Genomic DNA, 22,871 nt, shown 5'->3' on the forward strand with positions numbered 1-22,871 from the left:
TAGAACTAAGTGCTTTGGAAGGACTGAGTTCCTGCAGAAGTATCTAAAGATGGAATAACTGTGGGGGAGGTCTTGACTGTGCAAGGAGTAGACAGGGTGGGAGAAGCAGTGGACACTGTTACCCCTTCCTTTGTGGTAGGAGTGTCCACTGTGTTCTGTCTTTTGTATGTAGTAGAAGGTGTCCCATGTCCTGTAGGGTGTTTTGTGTGTGTGGTTACCTCCATGGCTAAATCTTCTAGGTTTAATTGTAGCAGATACACTCTGTTGGACCTTTATATGAGCTGGAACTGAGCAGTACTTGGACCTTCTATACTGGACCTTAAGGCTCACAATGATAAGCTTGAGCTAGACAGAGAGTCACAATCTTCATTTTCAGTTGCCCTTTTTCCTAATAGCAAATAATTTGCCATTATATCATCATATTTTTTGTTCCTGTGAGACTCTTCAATTTCTTCTCGGCTATAGCCCATTGATATGAGAATTTCTATCCTTCTGGGATCACTAAAATCAGGTTCAGGTTCTATGTAAGGCCTTAGTTCATCATTTCCATATGCTATATTCATCCATTTGTCTTTCATAATTGTCTCTAAGAGTGCTCTTTTAGCTGGATTTAAAACTAAAAACTTCTTCAGCAAGTTTTCACAATCAGTGGACATATAAAAAGGTATCCTATATTTTCCTCTTTAGAACTCTCTCTCTTAATTCTTTTAAGTTTGCTTCATCAAATGGAAGGGACCCACTGACTAAAGTATACAAAATAACACCTAAACTCCAGACATCAACTTCTGGTCCATCATATTTTTTCCCTTGAAAAAAGTTCTGGAACTGCGTATGGAGGACTGCCACAGAAAGTATCTTATTTCTGCCCAGGAACAAATTCATTGCTAAATCCAAAATCTGCTATTTTAATATTCGTTTCTCCATCTAACAGCAAATTTTTCCTTCAAGTCCCTATGTATAATCCTTTTCTGATGGCAGTACTGTACAGCAGAAACAATTTGTCGGAATTTGGCTCTTGCCTCTTTTTCTTTCATACGACCATGGGCCACCAAGTAATCAAAAACTTCACCTCCACTTGGATATTCCATGACAAGATACAGAGTCCTTTCAGTTTCAATAACCTGATATAGTTTAGCAATATTAGGATGATCCAACATTTTCATTATTTTAACTTCACGGAAAAGCTTTTGAAGGCTTGATGGGTTTAACTGTGTCTCATCTCTAATTTTAATTGCAACCTCTTTCCTAGTTGGTAAATGCTTGGCTAATTTTACTTTCGCAAAGTTTCCCTTTCCTATTGTCTTCAGGAGCCTGTACCATCCAATGTGAGGTTCTTCTGATGTTCTGCTTCGTACTGTATGAGGTGGTGGAATTACTTCCTCATCCTGATCTGTGATAACAGATTCATGAACTGTCTGAAGCGGAGTATGAACACTGACGGACATCTTTAGATGTGTAGTAAGTGAAGCTATTCAACTGTACTTTTGACCCATTACTAACACCATGCTCTGACATAAAGATGTACACAAGTTCAATTGGAGAGAAGACACAAGAAATAAGAAAGTCTCATTGACTGTCATTGTTGATAGTGATATCTTCATGCTTATTCAGGATACAAGACTGTACAGAGATTGGAAGTAACCATTACTAAGTACTAAGCAGGATAAAAATATCACATTGTAAAGAACAGTGTGTAAGAACGTTTTAAAAATAATTAAAGTTCAGCAACTTTTACAAGTAATTTGTAGATTCGACTATACAAACATTATTGAAGAAAAAAATGAAAAAAATTGAAAAGAAGAAACCCAACTTTGGAGTCCCAATGGAAAACTCTGAAGAAGACATTAATTGATTCAGCTAGGGAGGTATGTGGTGAAATTGTGTGCAAGGATAGAAAAATAAGAACACCATGTTGGACATAAGAAGTTAAGGAAGTAGTCCTGGAAAAGAAGAAACATAGCAAAAGTTCCTAACAAATAAGTCGGCAGATGCCCTAAAAGAATACAGAGAAAAACATAAGAGAGTTAAGCTATGTGTAAAAATAGCTATACAAAAGGCATGGGAACTTTGGTAAGATTATGGAGAATAAATACCAGGAAGGTGGCAGAATGTTCTGGATGCTATTGAAGGTACTTAGAAATGAAAGAAATAGTACTGTAAAAGGAAAGAAAGATGATAAAGGTGACATGAAAGCCAGTGGTGACCGGTGAAAATTTTAATTGGGGGTGCTGCATATACAAAATATTTAAAAAAATTTTTTTTTTAAATAATAAATTCTTTTTTTCCTAATCAGTAACCAATTTATTAATAAATAAATTTATATATTAAAAAATTGCTTTATTAAAAATATTTCAAACTCACCACGAACAAACACCAATAATAAAAGTTTCGTATCTCACAGAAATAACTCAAGCATACAATACACTGCCCAACCAAGCTGTGTCGGAATGACCTTGTAACGTGCAATCCCAAGCGCAAACGAATATCGACGAGTCTGGCTGCATTTCGCCAAATGCAATAATTCTGACACTGCATCAGATAACAGTGTATTTGTTTCGTGTAACGATAATTGAAAAAATATAATTCTTTTCATATTTTCAACAGTGACATTCGTCATAATTCAGCCTTGTATCTATAATAAATAAATAATTATGTTATTTTAACAGAATGAAATAAGATTTGCAAAAAATAGTTCACCATCACTGCGAACACGCAGCAATAATAAAAGTCTCACAGAAATAATGCACGCAAGCATACGATACACTGCCCAACCAAGCAGTGTCGAAATGACTTGTAACGTGCATTCACAAATGCAAACAAATATCGGCGAGTCTGCCTGCGATTGGTTGATTGTGATAATTCTGAAACTGCATTAGATGGAAGCGTATTTGTTTCGTAATCTAAAGCGTTAATTGAACAATCTCAATTATTAACTATTCAATCGCTGTTGAAACATAAGCTGTAACCTTTAACATGTTGTATTGCATTTATATAATGTTGTAAGCATTGTTATTATTTAGAAACACAAATAAAATTTAAATTTTTAATTTTTTCCTTGGGGGTGCTACAGTGTCGCAGTGCTTATGTATGGGCCGCCACTGATAAAAACTAAAGATAAGGATATCCTAGATGTCTGGAGTAATTACTTTGAAAGACTGTTAAATAAACCAAGCAGTGAAAAACCATACTACATAAATTTCAAGAAGAATGCAAAGAGGAGTACATATCAATACTAGAGGTAGAAAAAGCCATCAGAAAGTTGAAATGTGGAAAGACAGCTGGAGGAGATGATATTCAACCAGAAATGCTTGAGTATAGAGGTATAAAAGTGTTGCAGTGGCTACACTGCATTATTCAGAGGTCCTGGTCAGAAGGTCAAATTCCCAATCATTGCAGTAGAACTCTCATAGTACACATCTAGTATATCCTTGAGAGTTCTCTGCAAGGATAGAAAAATAAAACCCCATTGTTGACACAAAAAATTAAAGAAGCATTCCTGGAAAAGAAGAAAGCATAGCAAAAGTTCCTAACAAAAATAAGTCGGCAGATGCCCTAAAAGAATACAGAGAAAAACATAAGAGAACTAAGCTATGTGTAAAAATAGCTATACAAAAGTCATGGGAAGACTTTGGTAAGAATATAACAAATAAATATCAGGAAGAAGGTAAAATATTCTGGAGGCTGTTGAAAAAGCTCATAAATGTTGGAAAGAGCACTAAAAAGAATCAAAGATGATAAAGGCGAGATGAAAACTGAAAATAATGAGATCCTAGATGTCTGAAGTAATTACTTTGAAAGACTGTTAAATGAAACAAGCAATGACAGAACCATACGGTAAAATTTCCTACCTTAGGTAGAAAAAGCCATAAAAAACTTGAAATGAGGAAAAATATTTGAAAATGCTTAAGTATGGAGGTATAAATGTTTTGCATTCGTTACCTTTCCTAATTCAGAAGTTCAAATTCCAGATGATTGGAATAGAGCTCTCATAGTTCCCATCTATAAAAAAGCTGAATGTGAGAATTACAGAGGAATTTCTCTGATAAGGGTTCTAGGTAAGGTTTATACAAGCATACTCAAAAACAGGTTGAGAAAGACCGAGAAGAGAAAGTTAGAGAAGAACAAGCTGAGTTCAGGCCAAATACAGGTGTCAAGATCAGATGTTCAGTTTTTTACAGATAGTTGAAAAATCATGGGAATATGACAAGATCTGTACTTTAGTTTTGAAGACCTGGAAAAGACATGTGACCAGGTACCCAGAGAAAAGCTTTTCAAAACACTACAATATATGGGACAAAGGGAATATTATACAGAGCAATACATAGTCTATATGTATGTTGTCAGTTAATAATTAGAATCGTAGGAAATACAGGAAGATGACTTGATGTAAAATCAGGAGTTAGACAATGATGCACATTATCTCCACTCTTATTTATTATCTATATGTATCACATTGTGAAAGAAAGTAGCATTAGGCCCAATATTAGAATTGGACATATCAAACTTAGTTCTTTGTTTTATGTAGATGATGTTGTACTCCTATATACGTCTAGTACAGGTCTCCAGGATTCTCTAACTAAACTGAATAACAGTTGTAACAAATTTGGCATGAAAATCAGCAATAAAAAGACCAAAACTATGAAAATTAGGTAGGAACATAAAAAATTTCACCTGGATTTAAATGGAGAACCTGTAAAACTAGTAAAATGTTTCAGCTATTTAGTTTTTAGTGATGATGGCAAATTAAATCTGGAAATAGACAACAGAATAAGCAAAGCTGGCATAGTGGGTAGCCAGCTGAATAAATTTATAATTAAAGTATAATTAAAATTTATTATAAATTTAAATTTATAATAAATTAATTCAAATTTAATCAAAGATTATAAACAAACAGATATGAGCAGGACAGTGTTCAAACAAGTTTTAAGTCATGGATCTGAGAGTTGGGTTAGAAATAAAGCATTTAATCAAAGATTATAAACAACAGATATGAGTATGAGGGTTCTGAGAAAAATTACAGGAGTGATTTGATGACAACAATTGCAAAATCATATTAAAAATAAAGATATTAGATGGGAACTTGACATTTCAGCATTCAACTATGTGTCAGCAGAGCTAATCTAAGGTATAAGGTAGCATGGTTACTTAAATAGAATGGGTAAGAAAGGTTAGTAGAACAAGTGTCTGAAATGAAGATGGCATGAAAGAGACCCAGAGGAAGACCAAGGTAGAATAATTTTGTGAAGATCTGCAATTAATTAGCTATCATATTCTCCATATTGGTTGACTTTAAACCTCATCGTCTGGGTTACCTGAAAGCAGGGCTTCAGAAACACAACTAAGATCTACTAGCCACAATAAAGCATTACTTTCCCAAGCTATCAGTCTACCTTATATAAATATTGTTAAAATTGATGTTTTCAACAAAAATAAATGTTATGTTTACAAAACTATTCAAATTTAAATTTAATAGGAAAGACAAATTCATGAAAACAACAAAGTAGGTAGCTCTCGCTGTGGAGCTAGACTCACCTTTCACTATGTACTATATTGATTATACTATAAATTAAAGATGCCAAAAAATTTATTCTTGGTGATGTGAAGTCATTAGCTTCTATATACAAGTTGCCCAATCCTGAAGTTACCTGAGGTGCAAATTTTGTTTGCTTACACTTGGATAAAGGATTAAACCAAGAATATAATTTCTTGGCATCTTTAATTTATAGTATAACCAAGTGGATAAACTTCCAACATTTATCTACAATCCAGAGAATTTTAGTAATAAGTTGTGACACTTTTGACTACTCATATATGGAAATATGACTTCTGCATTACTTCAAACTTGGTATCACTTATGGGTCAGGCTCCCAATGATGAGACCTTAATAAAGGTTGAAGCTGGTCTGGGTAGTAACCCTTCAAATAATACATAGCATTATACATGTTTGTAAGGATATGTGCTTTCATTATGGGATACTAAGGCAAGTAATGTGAAGTCATTAGCTTCTATATACGAGTTGCCAAGTCCTGAAGTTACTTCAAGCGCAAACTTTTTTGCTTGCACTTGGATAAAGGATTAAACTAAGAATATAATTTCTTGGAATCTTTAATTTATAGTTGAGATTGTGATCTATGAAAATAAACTTAGGACAATACTGTACTATACAAGGCACGTTAAAAAAAAAAAAAAGACCGAACTCTTGCTATGAAGACTTTTTTGCTCATTTTACAACATTTTAAGCACTGTCACCTTCAAAGTAGTCAACCCCCCCCCCCTACTGGCAATACACCATTCCCAACATTTCTTTCATTGTTGGAATGCTTCCTGGAACGCACTTTCTGTAATGGCGCACATTCCTCTTATCTCATTTTTTTTAATCTCCTCTATAGTTTGGAAACGACGTCCTTTCAAAATGGTATTAAGTCCTCAAGGAGATGTGCTTTGCATTATGGGATACTAAGGCAAGTGATGTGAAGTCATCCCACCTTTACCAGGAGTTGCTCCAGTCCTGAAAATACTTCAGGCACAAACTTTGTTTGCTTACACTTGGATAAAGGATTAAACCAAACATACAATTTCTTGGTATCTTTAATTTATAGTATAACCAAGTGAAAAAATTTCCAGTAACCTTTCTCTAATCCAGAGTAATTTAATAATAAGGTGTGACACCTTTTGGCAACTGGTATAGGAAAATATGACTTCTGCATTACTTCAACCTTAGTATAATCTCTCTGAGTCTGGCTCCCTCTGAAGAGACCTCAATAAAGGTTGAAATTGGTTGGTGACTTGATTCCAGGGAAGCAGAGTTTCTGCCCAGAGTAATGGATGGCAATGCTGTAGCCAATGAAGTTTTAACTGAGGCTCGGCTGTTGCTGTTGCCGATATGAGCAGCTCTGCTCAGTGGTGGGTCTGCCACTAGGTAGAGCTGATGCTGAGAGTTCTTCTCAGTAATGGGTGAGCCTGTAGCTGAGTGGAACAATGCTGAGTTAAAAGATCTTTCAGGTCACTCATTGTTGGGTGATCTGAGGGATCACGAGGTTTTTGGAGAGGTAACCCTGCACATAATACAGGGAAACAGGTCTGGGTAGTGACCCTTCTCATAATTCATAGCGTAATACATGTCCTCAAGGAGATGTGCTTTGTATTATGGGATACTAAGGCAAGTGATGTGAAGTCATTCCACCTTTACCAGGAGTTGCCCCAGTCCTGAAAATACTTCAGGCACAAACTTTGTTTGCTTACACTTAAATAAAGGATTAAACCAAGTATATAATTTCTTGGTATCTTTAATTTATAAAATGGTTTTAAGTATAGGAAACAGGAAAAAGTATAAGTTAAGGGGATAAAAATTCCTTATTGTTTTTCAGCCAGTAAGCGAAACTAAGATCGAAAACTACGATCTGTAACGTTTTGTGTCGACGAACTGTCGGCATATCCAAGCGTAAGTGACCACTTGGTAGTGCCACACCACGGCAACTCATTGCAAAGGTGGAGCAAGATCCCTCACTGTTCTTGATATTTTCTCATAATGTAAAACACACAGCTCTTACGAGATGTAGTACTGTTTTACATTATGAGGAGAGGTCACTACCCAGACCGGTTTCAACCTTTTTTGAGGTCTCATCAGTGAGTAGCTAGACCTAGAATATCAGAGTTTACCATTGACCATTGACGTTACTGACAGGATGGGTGAAGCACAAGTGCTTTTCATATTCCCCTTTATCTGTAATGAGAGTTATTTGGGAATGGGAGATTTGTGAGCAATTAAGCTCGCCCTCTGAGGGCAGTAGTGTTAGCTATGATCAGTTGAGAGAAGAATAGCCTTCGGTCTTTTGTGTTTGTAGTAATCAGTCTCATTGTATTTGACAGCTTGCACGATTAGTGGGTTTGAATGTGAACTTGACTTCACGAAGAATTTTTCTGCAAGATCACGAAGAAGAGAGGAGATGTATGGAGTGCCATTTTCTCGGTGAATTTGTGAATTTCTGATGAACCACGGTGCATCCAGGATCATCCTAAGGCATTTGTTTTGGATTCTCTGTAATTTTGAAATGTTTGATCTTGAAGTGTGACCATGCTGGTGAGGCATAGGTAATGACTAGACGTATTACCATCTGGTAAAGAAGCAATTTATTATGTAGGTTCAATTTGCTCTTGCGGTTGATCAATGGGTAGAGCTGAGCTATGACTTTGGAAGATTTGGAACAAACGAGATTGATGTGTTTGTTGAAAAGGAGTTTCTTATCCATCAATACCCCAAGATATTTGGTCTCTGAATGCCATGGGATCTTTTGACCAGAGAGCAGGATGTCTTCTTTGTTGCAGATCTTTCTTCTTGAAAACATCATGGCTGAGCTTTTGAGGGGGTTTACTTGAATTCTCCAGTTGGTGAACCAGTTTGCTAGCTCATTGATACTTCCTTGGAGTCTAGTGATTGCTAGGTGAGGGCTGAGCGATCTGGCTAGAATAGCAGTGTCGTCGGCATAAAGAGCCGTAGTAGTTTTTGGGTTGAGAGGAACATCTGCCATGTAAGTTGTGAAAAGCATTGGGGCCAGAAGAGAACCTTGAGGTACTCCCGCCAGGATTTTGCGCCTTGAAGAAACAATTCCGTTGAGTTTTACTTGCATGTATCTTTCATTGATATATGAATATATGAGTTTCACTAGTTTGATTGGGATATTGTTCTCAATTAGTTTGAAGATAAGGCCATGATGCCAGACCTTATCAAAGGCCTTGGCAACATCCAAAATTACAGCAGCAGTATGAAGGTGCCAGTTAAAGCCATGAGTGATATGTTCTGTTAGTCAGTGAATTTGTTGCACCGTGTTGTGAGCTTTGCGAAACCCAAATTGTTCATTTGGGATTATTTTCTGTTGGTCCACTGCTGTTTGTAGTCTTGATAGGATGACCTTTTCTGTTACTTTGCCAAGACAGGAAAGAAGACTGATGGGCCTGTAGCTTTGGGGAAGTTGTGGGTTTTTTCAGAGGTATAATGTCCGCGACTTTCCAATCAGAGGGAAAGTATTGGAATATTAAGATGGAATTGGTAATATTAACTAGATGAATTATGGCTTTCCGTGGGAGTAGCTTTATTATTCTATTGGTAATGCCGTCAGGGCCCGGGACCTTTTTATTCTTCAGATGGGAAATGATATTTATTATTTCTGTTGGAGATGTGGGGGTGATGGTTTCTGAATCATCCTTAAGCTGACTTAGTGCATTTCTAACTTTACGATGGACTTTGTAAATAAGATTGATATTTAAGTTTGCATAAGATGGGCTGCATTGATTTTCCAGATTGTCAATTAGGGCTTCTGCTTTTTCTTCATCTGTGTGTGCAACTCCAAGATTGGTCTTTAAAGGGGGAAGTGGTTGTCTTTTGGTACGAAGAGATTTTACAAACTTCCACATGGAGTTATCTTCTGGGTTGATTTCTTTCAGTTTGGTTTCCCATTTGGAGTTTCTGTGGACCTGGAGGGCTTCTCGAACCTGTCTGTTCAAAGTGTTTAAGGTTGCTTTGTCCTGCGGGGCTCTGGTGTTGTGATATCGCTTTCTGGCCTTGTTTTTGGCTCTAATCAGGTCCATTATCTCTTCTGGGATCTTAGAAGCGTGGAAGACAGTGGTTTGAGTGACTGATGCTATTGCTGTGTTGATTTGCCTAGTTAAGTTGTTTACTGCTTGATCTATTTCTTCTTTTTTATGAATGACAGGGGGAGGACCGATGTGGATTGGAAGAACCTTAGAGAGCTTGTCCCATGGTATGAAAGAATGATGGGGAGAGAGTTGGTCTTGAAGTCCTAACCTGAGTAGGATGGGATTATGATCTGAGTTAAGCTCTTCTACTGTCTCAAGCTGGTATTGATATTTGATGTTTCTGAGGATAACTATGTCTAATACATCAGAACTTCCTGATGGGCTGTAGTGGGTGGGCTCAGTGGGTCCAGCTACTATTGATGAGTTGAGTAATGTGTAGTTGTATAAGGTACGGCCTTTGGTGTTGATTGACGAACTGAACCAAGCCGTATGTTTAGAGTTAAGGTCTCCAGCTATAATTATGGAATCTGTGGAGCCGAGGATGGAGTCTAAGTCTGCTGTCAATAGTGGAATACTGGGAGGATTGTACGCTGCGTAGATTTTGAGTTTGCCAGCGTTATTTGTGTGCACCTCCACACCTGTCACCTCAAAGTTTAGAGTTTGGGGGTTGGTCAGCGAGTTGTGGCTTAAATAATTTTTGATAAAGATAGCTGTTCCACCTCCACTAGAGTTAAGTCTGTCTGTCCTGTATAAAATATAACCTCTTAGTTTTGGATTGTTTGATGGTCTGAGGTGGGATTCACTGATCAAGATTATGTCTGGATTGTATCTTTTTGCAAATTTTTGCAGCTCGAGAATTTTGTTTGTTAAGCCATTGGCATTCCATGCTGTTATCATGAGAGAATTTGGTTTAAATTTTTTAAACATTATAGAGAGCTGTTAATATGGATTGGGTTTCTAGGTAGAATCTTTTTCTGGAGGATGGTGAGGTGCTTGCTTTGCTGAATTCATGAAGCATTGTTGCAAGTGACGAGGTTAAAGCTGAGGTGAGATTAGAGCTTGTTCGCTCTTGTGATGAAGAAGTCTGGGTTCTTACCGCTTCTGCATATGATTTGGACATGGTTGAGGGTCTAGTGCCTTCCTGTGTTGTTGAATGTGAGGTAATATGTTCTGGAGGGCGAACTTCTTGGATGTGCATTGTGTCATTTCTTGGAGGAGCGTGGTTACTTCTTAATGATCCGCGGTTTTTTGGATGGAAAAGGCAACCCTTGTAATTAGAGGGGTGTGGTCCTCTACAGTTGGCACAACAGGCAGGTGTCGACCTGGGTTTGGTGCAGGAGTTGGTTTGATGACCCTCACCGCATTTTAGGCATCTATATGCAGCTCTGCACAGTTTTTGGGCATGTCCGAACCTCTGGCATCTGTGGCACTGCCCTGCCGATGCCTTCTTCCTTAGAGGTTCGGTTGTGATTTTAAGCTTACAGATGTCCGTTATTTCATAGATGCTTTTTTGTGTATTGGAGATTTCGACCAACACCAGTGGCATTGGTGTTTTATCTGACCTCAACATTCTAGTGACTTTGGTTGGAGTCAGTCCTTGATTGATGAGGTCAGCTGTAATCTCATCAGTTGAGATGCCTTCAGCCACTCCTCTTAGAACTACCTTTAAGTTCTTCTCGCTTGCTAGCGCAAAGGTGTGGAAGGGCAGTTTGGACTTGTCAAGTTTAAGTGAAAAGAACTTACATTTACTTTTGCTATACGATTGCCAGAAAGGTGTGTCACTATATTATATTATAACCTAGTATAACTAGGATGAAAAGCCAAACGGCTATTTTTTTCTGGCGAGGTTGATAAGTTAAGGGGATAAAAATCCCTTATTGTTTTTCAGCCAGTAAGCGAAACTAAGATCGAAAACTACGATCTGTAACGTTTCATGCCGACGAACTGTCGGCGTATCCAAGCGTAAGTGACCACTTGGTAGTATGATTCTTACGCTTGGATACGCCGACAGTTCGTCGGCATGAAACGTTACAGATCATAGTTTTCGATCTTAGTTTCGCTTACTGGCTGAAAAACAATAAGGGATTTTTATCTCCTTAACTTATCAACCTCGCCAGAAAAAAATAGCCATTTGGCTTTTCATCTTAGTTATACTAGGTTATAATATAATATAGTGACACACCTTTCTGGCAATTGTAAACAAAAGTAAATGTAAGTTCTTTTCACTTAAACTCTGATATTCTAGGTCTAGCTCCCTGCCTAGCTGTTTTTTCCTGAGAATCCTGTGCGAGTCCTGCTGCATGATACCTGCAAGTTAACTTGGTAAGACCCCTATTTTGTTATTTTCTGGTATTTTTGATCTTGCCTGGTGCCTGTCTGTCAATCTTCCGCCTGTTAGTAGGAGATTTCTGCAGACAGTGAACGCTTGGCGTTTCTCTTTTTTTTTTCCTGGAAGGCCCACTGGTTCCTTCCTTTTTTTTCGGGAAATTATAACAAGGATATTCTTAATTTTCTGATATGACTTCCTTCTTACCTAGAGTGAAAACCCTCGGTTTCGAGGTAAAATCTAGCATCGAAAAGCGGACGTTCGTGAAAGCTTTAATAGATACTGCAGGGATAAATAATATATTCGGATTTACCCCGTATGGGGGAGGGAGGTTCCAGGTCGTTGTAAAAGACGAAGCAACGAGAGAAAAACTCTCTTTAGGAATTCAATGCGAAGGACAAAAATACCTCCCTACTTTAATAGGAAGTATGTTAAAAACGATCAGAATAGACAGATTCCCAGTCGAATATTTAGAAAGCAGGGACGCTCTAATTAAGAATCTTTTTTCCAAATTGGGAACAGTGAAAGAAGTTAGAGTAATGCAGGACAGTGACTTCCCAGAATGGAAGTCAGGGGTGGTAGACGTCTCCATGGCGATGAAAACACCCGTTCCCAACTTCGTCTTTATCGGTTCAGCCAGGGTAATGATCAATTACCCTGGTGTCAAGAAGCAGTGCTTCAGATGCGGATCCTTCGAACATATGGGAGCAGACTGCCCCAAAGGCAAATGCCAAAACTGCTTGACAGCAGGTCATGGCCTGGATAAATGCGATCAAGCATGTTTAAAATGCGGGGACACAAAACACAAAGTAAATGAATGCCCGTGTAGAACAGCTGCGGAAAGAACAGGAGGTAATATAACCCCTGCCTCCGCAATACCTACAGAAAACCCTGTGATAGCAGAGCAAGAAGCAGCTCCATCCGTACAGCCACCACCTGACACGATGTTGATAGCAGATCCTAAATTGTTGAAACAAACCACACCAAGGAAAACAGAAAAGAAGAAGCAGCGCTCCTCAAAGGTAGAAACCCCTACTAAAACAGAAACAAGAGAAGAAAAAATGGAAGCAAGCAGTGCCGCAAAACGCACGAGAGACTCGGACATGGAAGAAAATAAAAGGACAAAAGCCAGCAGCCCAAATCCAACAGAAAATAATAGTGAAACCCCAACACCAGCAAAGGAAAATCTAACAACAATGGGGGAACCAGGGGAACTGGAATCCCAGATCTCTGGTAAAGATGATTCTGACGATGATATGAAATTCTAGGACAGCAACATGGAGGATAACAATACAACCGCCCCCCTCCCCCCAGAAATCCAGGAAGTTCGTAAACGAAGTAACACCTCCCCCAACCTCTAAAATGAACCAAAGTTTAAAAATTGCAACATTAAACGTAAGCAGTCTGCGCAATCCTCAGGCGCAAAGCGCTGTCTGGAGACTGATGCTAATGCATAATATCAACATTTTATTCTTGCAAGAAACCCACTTTTACAAACACTGGGACGTGGAGAATTTTTCGAGAAGCTACTGGTGCTTCGGGGAAGCTCACTCGCGAGGGGTGGCTAATTCGCCCCCAATCGCGGGGGGGTTCTTCAATGTCCAGAAAGACGCTAGGGGGACGTTTCTTGTCCGTGGACTGGAAGTACGGTGGCCGTAACACCCGGTTTGTGGCTGTCTACGCCCCGAACAACCCCCACCAACGAAACAGTTTCTTTGCCACACTGGAAAACTATTTTCTAGGCACGCAACACCTAATCGTGGTGGGCGACTGGAACTGTATAGAAGATGCACGATATGACAAAATAGGCAGGAATGCTAACAGCGGAACTGGCGGTTTTGCAGCACTGAAACGTTGCTGCGAAAACTTCGACCTTGTTGATATCTGGAGACGGCAGAATCCACTAAAAGTCGGAACAACGTGGTGTCGTGGTCAGATATCAACAAGGCTCAACAGGTTCTATATATCCCAGTTTTTAGAACCACATGTTCTTGGGGTACGTCATATCGCTGTGAGAGGTCTGCTAACAGACCACAAAATGGTACTATTAAAAATAAGGATACCAGAAATAATAGAAACAGCCAGAGGTCCTTGGAGGCTCCCTCCCAATTTCCCCAGTCTTTTTAGCGATAAGCTACAGAACCTCTGTAATGAATGGAGAGACACTAACTGGGCCTGGGAAACCTGGCTACAGTTCAAGTCGCAGGCAAGGGAACTCTTTCAGCGGTGTGGGCGTGAAAGGGCACACCAACAGAGGCAACACCTGAGGGATCTCTATAGGGAGCTCGGCTGGTACCGCGCCAACGAGCAGAGAGGAATTCCCTGTAGCGATCGTATCAGACAAGTAGAAATCGAGCTACATCAAGAGCGGCAGAGTAGAGTCGAGGACCTCGACTTTCGAGCGAGACTCTATCTGAGATATTTGGAAACACCTTCCGCCGCTTTCTACAATCAACAACGGGTGCGGCAAATGATGAGTGAACGGTTTACCAGATCCAAGAGAATGGCAAACTGATAAAATCAACCCCTGAAATACTTCGCCTTTTCCATCAGCAGTACCTCGGCGCTTTTTCGGATCAGCAGAGCGCAGATGTTTTCAATGAGTGGGACATCACACGTCTTCCCGAGCATCTTACCACTCTGCATGACAGGCCGATAACTGCTGAGGAAATAAAAACAGCTTGCAAAACAATGAAGGCAAGAAAAACCCCCAGGGTTAGATGGGTTAGGGATAGAATTCTACCGATCTATCTGGGACTACGCATTACCAGTTTTAGTCAAAATATTTAACGAATTCCTCACTTCGGGAAATATCCCCGAGGAATTCGTTAAAAGCTACACAATTTTTATCCCAAAGAAAGATCGAGATCGCACCTTGGCAGATAGCTGGCGACCGATCTCCCTAACTAATTCAGATTACAAAATATTTGCAAAAATTATCTGCAGCCACATCAAATGCGGTGTAGAAAGAATCATAACAAGCACCCAGGTTTACGGAATACCGGGTAGATCGATGGAATTAAATCTCTTTTTCTTAAGAGATCTAATCCGTCTGGCCAAAAATAAAAATTACCCTTTGGCACTTCTCTCTACGGATCTGGAAAAAGCGTTCGACAGCTTCAGACACACGTACTTGCAGGACATCCTTCAGAAAATAGGTGTGGGCTGGAGGCTTAGGCAAACAATCAAAAACATCTACGCAAAGGCCTCTACCCAAATAGCTATCAACGGGTTCCTCTCGGAACCAGTTCCTATTAAAAAGGGGGTAAGACAGGGCTGCCCACTAAGCCCTCTCCTCTTCTCACTCGCGTTAGAACCCCTCATAAGAAAAATAGATAACTCCCCTGTAGTTAGAGGAATACCACTACCTCTAGTCTCCAGACAGAGCAAAATTGTAGCATATGCCGATGATGTAGTGGCGACGCTCAGAGATTCTGAGTCCATCTACATTTATTTCGGCATTTTGCAAAAATTCAGCATGGCCAGTGGTCTTCACGTTAATACTTCGAAGACCAAAATTAAAATTTTTGAAAATTTCCATAGAAATAACCTTCCTTGTGGTTTAGTCCCGCAAACTCAGCTGCTAACAGTACTAGGCGTCCCATTCACGGCGAGCCTGGTACTGCCTGTTAAGAAATTGCGGGAAGAGTGCAAAAAGAAAAGAAAACCTTTTAAACCCAATTATTTCTCCTTCTACAGAAGAACAGTAATAATAAAAACAGTAATAATCCCCATGCTAATGCATACAATAAATATTACTAATATAAAAAAAACCCAAGAAGGACAACTTTACAAAATACTAATAGATTTTTTTTGGAACGGAAGAAAGCATGAGGTTAAAAAAGAATATCTAAAACTCAAAATCAATCAAGTGGGTTTCCTCACTTCCGAAATTAAACTGCCTATTCTATGCAAACACTCTCAAAACCATAGGGAAGGCCTTAAAATCTAACCATATTTCAGGATCCCTAATTAAATACTTTCTAGGGCATTTTCTCCCCTACTTCAGGACCACGGGACATGCTGATCCCAGCGCAGAGGTTGTGCCAGAATGGTATTATCCATTATGCCAACAGCTTAAAAAATTTAAAACTGAAGGGATGGAAATTCTAAAATTAAAGCCACAAGCAAGATATTGGGAGTTCTTTCGACTTTCCGGATGTGATAAGCCAAATATAGAAACTAACATGGAAACACTATTTCAAAATATCAGAAATAGCTGGGGACAGCCATTTCACCGGGATCTGGCATGGCGAATAGCCTATGGTCAGCTACCGGGCGACCCCTTCTGCAACGTCTGCCAGAGCATTGAAAAGGTGGAAAATCTTTTACTCATGCCCCCCCGCCCGATATGTCTGGCAAAGATTAAGCACAGTACTGGGAATACAGCCGCTTACACTAGAAGAGGTCTTGTACCTGCAAGACCTCTTCTAGTGTAAGCGGCTTTCCCCCACCTGTCAAGAAAATTCAGAAATTTATAATTTTTCTCATCAATGTAATCAAGCATCACATCTGGAAAGTGCTGAAAAAGTCCCAAATCAGCGATGAAAACAGTATACAAGCCAAAATACTCAGCGGGATCTATTTCTACCTACCTAGGTTTTTTCGCACAAGAAAGACATATACTAGGGGATGGGAGGTTTGTAAATAAATGGTGCAAACCTCCTATCCTCTGTGTCCTGAGACAGGGCTTAATTATATCGTGTCTCTTCCTTTAAAAAGAAATATGTTTGTCTATTTTTTTTTTTCTCCTTCTCTTTTTCTCTCTTCACGAGTTCTTACAGTTCATATAGGAGGGGGCAGATCTGAGAACCCGGGCTGCGAAGGTTTACAGCGAGGCGGTGCTGCTCCTTGTGAGCGGCATCTCTCGGGCCAGATCCTTCCCCCAAATCTTGCTCTTCCCGTGGTGTAAGGTTGGCCAGTTCTTTTACTGTTTATATATATATATTAAAAAAATAATAATAAATAAAAAAAAAAAAAAAATCCGGATTAAGTTTTAAACTAAAACAGGTGTTAGATGATGACCTCCAAAGACACCTGGTCAGTTAAATTGTTAATTTAAAGTATTTTACGAGCGCATATAAGAAAAGTTTATTTCAAAGTTTTTTTTTAGAACAGGTGTAAGGAGATGATGTTTTACAGACCTTTTAGCCACAACTTCTGGGTTATACAGCTAAACGGTTTGACTGAGGCCTCTTTTTACCTACTACTATCCTACTCTACCTTTCTTTAATCTCCCCAATTACTACCTGCTGACCCTCAGCAATCTTTATACTCCAAAGGCCGATGATGAAAGACATTAACTCCCATTCTAGCTACTCACTGATGAGACCTCAAAAAAGGTTGAAACCGGTCTGGGTAGTGACCTCTCCTCATAATGTAAAACAGTACTACATCTCGTAAGAGCTGTGTGTTTTACATTATGAGAAAATATCAAGAACAGTGAGGGATCTTGCTCCACATTTGCAACGAGTTGCCGTGGTGTGGCACTACCAAGTGGTCACTTACGCTTGGATACGCCAACAGTTCGTCGGCATGAAACGTTACAGATCGTAGTTTTCAATCTTAGTTTCGCTTACTGGCTGAAAAACAATAAGGGATTTTTATCTCCTTAACTTATCAACCTCGCCAGAAAAAAATAGCCGTTTGGCTTTTCATCTTAGGAAAAAGTATGTTGGGGCTAAGTCCAGAGAATAGGGTGATGAGGCACAAATGATGAGGATGTCTGATGTTTTGCCATACGGATGACTGCGCATTGTTGTGGTACACTATTTGATTTTGGTTTTCCCATTATTCAGGTGCGCTGGAAGAGCATAATTCTGTGCTCCTCCTGTGCACAGCATCCCTCAAATGCACTAAAACTTTTTGGTACAACTCTTTGTTTACCATCTGACCACTTGGTAGATATTCATAATTGACAATGCCTTTCCAATCAAAAAACAGAACCAACATCATCTTGATCTTTGACCAACTCATTCATCGACGCTTAAAACACATAGCATTGCGTTTGGCTCATAAAGTCCTCCCCATATGCTTGTTTAAGCAATTGAAATGTCTCTGTAAAATTTTAACCAAGTTTGCAGCATAATTCCACATACACATTTGTTCTTCAAGCTTTTTCATTGTCATTTTGCCATTAATCGGACGAACAGCTTGTGCACATGCTCACTTCAGTAGATGTAACTCGACGATTAATGCTCATAGTGGAACAGAGAAAATGGCAGTTTGTTGTCAAAACCTGCTGCTAGGTGCACTCTCTCTGTGCCTGTTGGCATGCTATTTAAAAAGTTCAGTCTTTTTTTGAACATACCTCGCATTACAATTTCACATCTAAAGAATGAGATGTATCGATGTAATTATTGTGCCAATTTTAATTTTTTTGTTTATAATTATTGGTATCTTTTGTTAATGAAATTACATGATATAATATTGTGAGAAGAGTAGAATTAATTTTTTTTTAAATAATAGATTGTCTATTACATGTGTTGTACATACTATATATACATATTATTATTATTATATCACACCTCTAGGGAGTCCAAAGACTCATCGAGGGAGGGCATCTACTCTACAACTCTTCGTTTCACTACTCCACCAACCTTCATCATCTAACACCAATGCCATCTACTGCCAACTACCACCACTAGTACTTCCACAGACAATGACAACATCCATGCCCACGGCAGGATTCGAACCCGCAGCCTTTTGGCTGGAGAGCGGATACGCTAACCACTCGGCCAACTAGGCCAACATTAACCTTACATGTACATGTAAGGTTAATGTTGAAATAAATGAATGCATTGATTTGATTATAATATTTATTTATTAAACACAATAACTAATTTAATTTAAATGTGTAGGTGATACAGAAACTTACTTGTTTTCCCTGAAGTGGGCATAATTTACTGTTTTCAAGTAAAGCACTGTAACAATAACACATAATTTCAGCTTTTGTTTCAAGACTGAAACAAAAACTGAAAGTGTGATGAGTTGTGATGCATGCATAGAGTGACAAGAACAACAAGAACACCATATAATAGTGCTGTGAAATAAATGAGGGGGATTTCTGGAACTTCATATTGAATATTTATGAAGTCTTTCATATACAGAGAAAAACATTTAAATTATGACAATAACGACAGGATAGCTGTTTGGGAAAAAAGTTATGGCAGGATAAGGGTTAGATGACTGTTAATTTTTTTGTTCTTTCATGTAGATAGAAAAATAAAGTTCTGAAGGAGATGATGTATTAAAATTAACAAAAAGGTGTAAATTATGAGAAAAAAAATCTTAATATAATAATCTTGATTATATTTAAAATAAGGCTGAAAATTCACTCACTATTTGTCTCTCATAACTTGCCTATGGGGAGTGGGCAGGTTGATTTCTGGAAGGAAATCCACTTGCCCACTCTACATTTTATGTAGAGTGGGCAAGTGGATCCACTTTGTCCACATTTTATGTGAACAAACACCAGACAATCCAACAGCTGAAGGAGAACATTCTGCAGTGAGAAACTTTAACTGCTGTTGTGGAACATGCCATAGAAAGCTTCTTTGTGAAGCCAAAAATGGAAGGCATTAATGTGAAGTGGTTTTTTATAACTAATAAAAAAATTCACCAGGTTCTGTGTTTCATTATAAGAAAAAAAGGATAGAAATTAATAATTAATAAAAAAAGTTATTAAATGTTTAAACTCTTTTGTGAATTATAGGCCACCCTGTACAAATCTGAGCAATATCTTATGCATCTATAAATTAAAGATACCAAGAAATTATATTCTCGGTTAAATCCTTTATCCAAGTGTAAGCAAACAAACTTTGTGTGTGAGGGTCTAAACTTTGAGGTCTAATCATTGGGAGCTACACCCAGAAATGATAATAAGGTTGAAGTAATGCAGAAGTCATATTTCCATATTTCAGATTGAAAAGATAAAAGATAGTGTAAATGAAAGAAATGGAAAGGAAACAAAAGCTAGTGAAACTGATGGAGTGAAAGAATGTGAGAATGTAGAAGCGAAAGTTGGCAAAAGCAAGAATATAGAAGTGAAAGTTAGCAAAAGCAAGAATGTAGAAGAGAGCAATTAGTATTGAATGAAAGAAAAGTATGACTGATGTAAAGAATGAAAAGTAGGCTGCAATGAAGGAGACAGCTTGGTTGTGCAGAGTGGTACATAGTGCCAGTGGTGCCTTCAGGATTTAATCTTGGAGGGGCCAAGCGCTCAGGATTTAACCTTGGGGGGCCGAGTTGAGTAGACGATTTGTGAATACACACTACGCATCACATACGACCTATGACTGAGCATCTGCAATGATCACTACTTCATAAGTAGTATGGAAATAGAAGACACGACACAACATAAATAAAAAAAATGAATTTTAATTAGGAAAAGATTTTTAGAAAATTTTTTAGTGTTTTTTCCTTTTCTTTGGGGGTGTCCGGGCCCCTTTCCCCCCCCCCCCCTGAGTGCGCCACTGCATAGTGCAGAGCGTGAGCTGGAGCAAATGCAAAAATGTCTGGTGTGGATCATCTGATAACAGAAAGAGAGAAATATGAGATAAGAAAAATGAGGGCTTAACCAAGAGTGAAAGAAAAATCAAGGAGCGAGCGTTGTATGGCGATTCACTCATAAATGGCATGGTCGATGACAGTTTGACAAAATCATACTTTCCTGGTGCGAAAAATTAATGATGTTAGTGAGACTATTAAGCATAAAAGGGTAGGGTGAAAGAAAGAAAAGTAGTTGCTTGAACAAATGATTTAAAAGGAGAAAGTATGGCATGAGAGAGGACATGAAAGAATTACTGGAAGTAGCAAAAAGAAAAGAATGAGAGAGTTAAAATAGTGAGTCTGTTGACACGATATGACAGAGTAGAGCTGAGAAAGAGAGCTAAAATAGCGAATGACTCAATGTGTAGGTTATGTAGGAGGAATGATGTGAAGTTTGTGGATGTGTAGAGTGAGTTTGACAAGTGACATGTCTTATACAAGAAGGATGGTTTGTATCTGAATGAATTTGGTGTTTGGAGAATGGAAAAGTTTTGTTGAATGAAGTGAAAGTAGATGTGCAGAATCGGGGAAACTAGAGCTTTTAGTGGTTAGGGGTGTAAGCTGTTGAGTGGATAGCAGACATCAGTGAGGCAGTTGAGTGTAAGAATATTTATAATATGCCTAAGTTAGTACCACTGGTAACAAACCAGAATGGGATAGTCGGTATAAAGCGTCAGGATAGCAGCGCGCTTAAGGGACTTTTGCACTTTATGTATGAGGGTGGCCTGAAATGTTCTCAGCCTAACAATGAAAAAACAAATTTATAAATAAAAATTATTTTTATTTTTCAACATAATCTCACTTAAGACTATTACATTTATTCCAGCGATGCTCCAGTGCCATTATCCCATCCCTGTAGCGGTTCTCAGTAAGATCTGCAAAATACCTCTCTACAGCTGCAATCACCTCTTGATTCGAAGATAACACTGACCAACAAGGAAAAGTTTTAGTTTTGGGAAGAGATAAAAGTCAGAGGGAGATATAAAATCTGGGGAAAAGGGTGGATGTTCCAACAATTCATAGTGTGGATCCCTTAATTTTCCCATTTCCAAAATACCTTTGTGGACAGGTGCATTGTCCTGATGAAAGACAATTTTTTTCTTCGGAAAACCAGGTCTTTTCTCACAAATTTTTTCATCTATTCTGTTTAAAGATCAGAATAATATTCCCCGGTTATTGTTTTACTATTTTCAAGATAATTAATAAACAAAATGCCTTTAGCATCCCAAAACAACGATGCCATGACCTTTCCTGCTGATAGAACCAACTTTGTATTCTTTGGTGCTGAACAACTGGCTTCTGTCCACTGTTTTGACTGCTGTTTGGATTCTAGTGTGTAATGGTGAATCCAAGTCTCATGCATAGTAATAAATCGGTGCACAAAATCAGTTTTATTCTTGTTAAAACACTCCAAGCACTGTTCAGAGATTTTCATGCGAGTGCGTTTTTGATCTGCTGTGAGCAAGTGCACTCATCCATCTTGTGCAAAGCTTATTTATTTGCAATTCTTCATGCAAAATATATCCTCGATGAGTGTAAGAACTCCTTGAAGTTGCCCATGATTATTTTTTTTTTGACAAAGTTTATTATCATTTTTACATACACAGAATATTTAAAAATTATACAATTGAAGCATTACTATTAGAACAGCTCCTTTTGGTACTCCAGAGGTTATCGGAACCTCTTTGCTATGCGCTAATCCTATACATGTGATGTGCCTTCTTTTTTTCATCTATGCTTTGCACCACTGGAGTAGATGATCTTCGATTCTGATATGTGTTAGTTTGTAGAAAGTATTTTACCTTGGGTATAATAAATGTTAGAGATACCAAGCTATTTTAAACCTAGTTTTACTCCATTTCCCAAGTAAGCAAACAGACAAACAAGTCAAGTTTGCGCCTGCAAGTGTTGCAAGTCTAGCTGACCCTGCACGTAGTGCAAGACCAAGGCAACTCATGGTAAAAGTAGAATAAGCTCTGATCACTAATCTTAATATTTACCTTTAATGCAAAGCACATCTCCTGGAGGAGATGTATGATGCTTTGTATTAAAGGCAAGGGGCCACTACTCAGACAGGTTTCGACCTTTATTGAGGTCTCATCAGTGGAAGGGGCCACTACCCAGACCGGTTTCGACCTTTATTGAGGTCTCATCAGTGGGAGCCAGCTTGGCTCCCACTGATGAGACCTCAATAAAGGTCGAAACCGGTCTGGTAGTGGCCCCTTGCCTTTAATACAAAGCATCATACATCTCCTCCAGGAGATGTGCTTTGCATTAAAGGTAAATATTAAGATTAGTGATCAGAGCTTATTCTACTACTACTACCAGGAGTGTTGATGTTCCTTTATTTTTTGAAAGCCATATTGTGTTTTTGGGATGATTTGAAATTTTTCAATGTATGCAGAGAGTTAGTAATACACAATGCACTCCATGATTTGGTTAATTACAGACAATGTAGAGA

At 38.6% G+C, this 22,871-nt stretch overlaps 1 protein-coding gene and 1 pseudogene across 3 annotated transcripts in view; one reads left to right on the top strand and one right to left on the bottom strand.

The window, feature by feature from the left end:
- Positions 1-1,784, bottom strand: part of LOC150104418 (serine/threonine-protein kinase MARK1 pseudogene) — a 296,493-nt pseudogene extending 294,709 nt beyond the window's left edge. The window contains exon 1 of the transcript XR_016548708.1: positions 219-1,784. The product of XR_016548708.1 is annotated as a serine/threonine-protein kinase MARK1 pseudogene (transcript). The remainder of the gene's footprint in view (positions 1-218) is intronic.
- Positions 1-22,871, top strand: part of LOC150104419 (cyclin N-terminal domain-containing protein 1-like) — a 254,807-nt gene that overhangs the window by 100,017 nt on the left and 131,919 nt on the right. The window lies entirely within an intron of this gene.

This window comes from Typopeltis vanoorti, chromosome 8, assembly GCF_054136105.1.
Source record: "Typopeltis vanoorti isolate ZY-2024b chromosome 8, IOZ_Tvanoo_1.0, whole genome shotgun sequence".
Taxonomy (NCBI): Eukaryota; Metazoa; Arthropoda; class Arachnida; order Uropygi; family Thelyphonidae; genus Typopeltis; species Typopeltis vanoorti.